This window comes from Beta vulgaris, chromosome 5 (genome assembly GCF_026745355.1).
Source record: "Beta vulgaris subsp. vulgaris cultivar EL10 chromosome 5, EL10.2, whole genome shotgun sequence".
In the NCBI taxonomy this organism is placed as follows: Eukaryota; Viridiplantae; Streptophyta; class Magnoliopsida; order Caryophyllales; family Amaranthaceae; genus Beta; species Beta vulgaris.
In genome coordinates, this window is record NC_079206.1 from 24,299,354 (window position 1) to 24,302,807 (window position 3,454).

Here is a 3,454-nt window from a genome sequence, read left to right on the forward strand (position 1 = left end):
GATCGATTAGTAGATTCCACGGCTGGCCACGCCTTGCTGAGTTTTATGGATGCTTACTCTTGTTTCCATCAAATCCCAATGTGGCCAGAAGACCAAGATAAAACATCATTCATCACGGAGAAAGGGCTCTATGGTTGGTTGAGATGTCATCCGGCCTTCGTAATGCACCGGCTACCTTCCAACGGCTAATCAATACTGTTTTTCAGCCACAGTTGGGGCGTAACATGGAGGCCTACATTGATGATATGATTGTTAAAAATTGGGAGGAGCAAAGTCATGTTGGCGATCTTAGAGAGACCTTTGAGACTCTTCGAAAATATAAATTGAAGTTGAATCCTCAGAAATGTGTATTCGGAGTGGTAGCTGGAAAATTCTTAGGTTTCTTGGTCGACCAAAGAGGAATAGAAGCAAATCCTGAAAAAATTCAAGTAATCTTAAGCATGACATCACTGTCCAAGATCAAGGAAGTTCAGCGTCTGACAGGGTGCTTAGCAGTCCTATGACGATTTCTTTCTAAATCAGGTGACAAATGTCATCATTTCTTTTCAACCCTTGAGAAGAAAGAAAAATTATAATGGACAAAGGAAGCTGAGCAAGCACTTCAACAAGTAAAAGAGCACCTCCGTCAACTACCTCGGTTGGTCAGTCCAGCCGAGGGGGAAATTTTTTTTTTATACTTGGCCGTCTCGCCTCAAGCTGTGAGTGCGATTGTGTTGGCTGAAAGAGAATCAATGCAAGTTTTTGTTTATTTTGTGAGTCATGTACTCAAGGATGCAGAATGTTGGTATTCATTGGTAGAGAAGTTCAGCCTGGCACTCTTCATGGCCAGCAGAAAGATGAGGCCGTATTTTCTTGCCTACAGTATACTAGTCTATACTAACCAACCTCTAAAACAAGTTCTGCAAAAGATGGACGCCTCAGGGGGAATGCTCAAATGAGTAGTAGAATTGAACATGTTCGACTTGATGTTTGAGCCCAGAAAGGCGAACAAAGGGCAAGCTTTGGCCGACTTCATAGTAGAGCTTACCTGGCCAGTTGTAGAGCCTGTAAAAGATCCAGCTGAAGGCAGAAAGCACTGGACGCTCATGGAAGATGGATGTTCTACCGTCAATGGTTGTGGGGCTTGGAATAATTTGCCAATCTCCAGAAGGAGATAAGTGCGAATATGCACTCAGATTTGAATTTCAAGCGTCAACCAATGAAGCACTTTTAGCAGGAATAAAAATGTGCAAGACGACTGGGGCCTTAGAGATTGAGGCTAAGTCAGACTCTCTGCTAGTCGTCAGTCAAGTTAATGGAGATTTTGAATGCAAAGAAGCTTCTATGAGAAAATATATGCACCTAATCCAAGAAGAGGTCAAGTCTTTGAAGCGATTTGTACTTGACCAAGTTCCAAGATCAGAAAATCATCAGGCTGATGCTCTCTCAAAGATGGCTAGTTCGACCGAAGGTGATGCACCAAGAATGGTGTTTTGGGAATTGAAGTCAAAGAAAAGTATGGATGGAGCCCATTATAGAGTTCAAGAAAACATGCCATTTACCTTCGAACCCTGTAGAGGCTAAGTATGTCAAAGCCATGGACAAGTGGTTCGAGCTCTGGGTTGAAACTCTTTACAAAAAAATTTAACCGTCCTCTGCTCAAGTGCATCACTAGAAAAGATGGATTAGAGGTTTTGAAAGAGTTTCATGAAGGAGCATGCGCTTCTCATATAGGAAGAAGAGCGTTGGGGGAAAAAGCGTTAAGGACTGAGTATTACTGGCCCACCTTAAAAGAGGATGCCCTTACCTATGCCAAGAAATGTGATAGCTGTCAGAAGCATGGTAACATACACCAAAAGCCATCCAACTATCTGACTCTAATCTTGTTCCCGCTTCCTTTTGCCAAATGGGGCATGGACATTCTGGGACCATTTCCCATAGCGGTCGGCTAGAAAAAATTTGTGTTGGTAGCAATGGACTACTTCACCAAGTGGGTTGAAGCTGAAGCAATGCGAGGAATCACTACAATGATGTCAAAGCTAAGGCTTCATTTGAAAAAACATCTATCATAACAAGATTCGACATGCCTCAATCCATTGTCTTTGACAATGGCCCACAATTTGAGACTCCTAAACTCAAAGATTGGTTGGCTGAGCGAGAAATCAAGGCTCACTTCGCGGCTGTTGCCCACCCATAGGCAAATGGGCAAGTAGAAGCATTCAATAAAATCTTATCAAACGACATAAGAAAGAAGATAGACATTGCAAAAGGTTTATGGGTAGAAGAATTGCAGTTGGTATTATGGTCCATCAGAACAACGACCGAAAATTTAATCGGAGAAACTCTGTTCATGCTTGTCTATGGTTCTGAAGCCGTCTTGCCCATTGAAATAGAGGAACCTACTCTGAAAATTATGTTATAGTCAGAATAGGCCAACTAGGCTGCTTTGTGCACGGCTTTGGATCAGGTAATAGAAATTAGGGACAATGCATTATTAAGAATGCAGCTATATAAACTCAGAATGGCTCGAGAATTTAACAAGAGAGTCGCCAACGACCACTCAAAGTGGAAGAACTGGTCTTAAAGAAGATGGAAGCGGTCTGCAGAGCCAAAGAGTTAGGCAAACTAACACCAAATTGGGAAGGACCTTATCAAATCGTCCAAGAAGTGCAAAGTGGTACCTTTCATCTTCAAGTCATGGATGGTCGTCCAATCCCTCGAACTTGGAACTCAGATACCTTGAAAAAGTGCCACGTCTGTGAAAATTAAAGAAGTTTGTTAGTTCCTCATGAAAGTGCTATGGCACAACAATGAAAAAGTAGATATGTCTACATGTATCTTGGCAATCAGCCAAACAAAATTCATATAATAAAATTCTACTTTCACCTTATATTTGTCTCTTTACTTGTTACTTAACACTATTTACTTAGGGGAATCTTACCATGGGTCAGAACAGTGGTTTAAAATAAGTAATTTTAAACTAAGTTATAAAGTAAATAAAGATGTCAACAATATCAGTAAAACAAGGAAAATTTCCGACGCATAGTCCTTCTACGACGAGACCGGCCAAACATGTTACAGATTAATAAGGTTTGTCAGATGACGAATGGTATTCAATTGATAAACTCTAGAAAGAGTAACATCAATCTCCTAAAAGAAGACGGCCAAAATTAAGAAACCTTAGTAAAGGGATCTTACTTTCAATCATTAGGCCATCCAACTAATAACCACCTTAGTAAAGGAACAAGTTATTACAAAAGAAAGATAAAGAAAGCAGGACGGACTACTGGTCCCCTGAATGCTTTTATCCCTCAGAAACAACTATTAGACATGGCTGTTCTCCTTCTTGGAACAAAGAGGATTCATAGTATACACTTCGTCCAAGAAGGAGTGGGGGGGGGGGAGCCAAGGCATAGTGATTTAGTTGAATCCGTCTATGGTAATGGTCAATCCATGATCGTGGATCATGGACGGC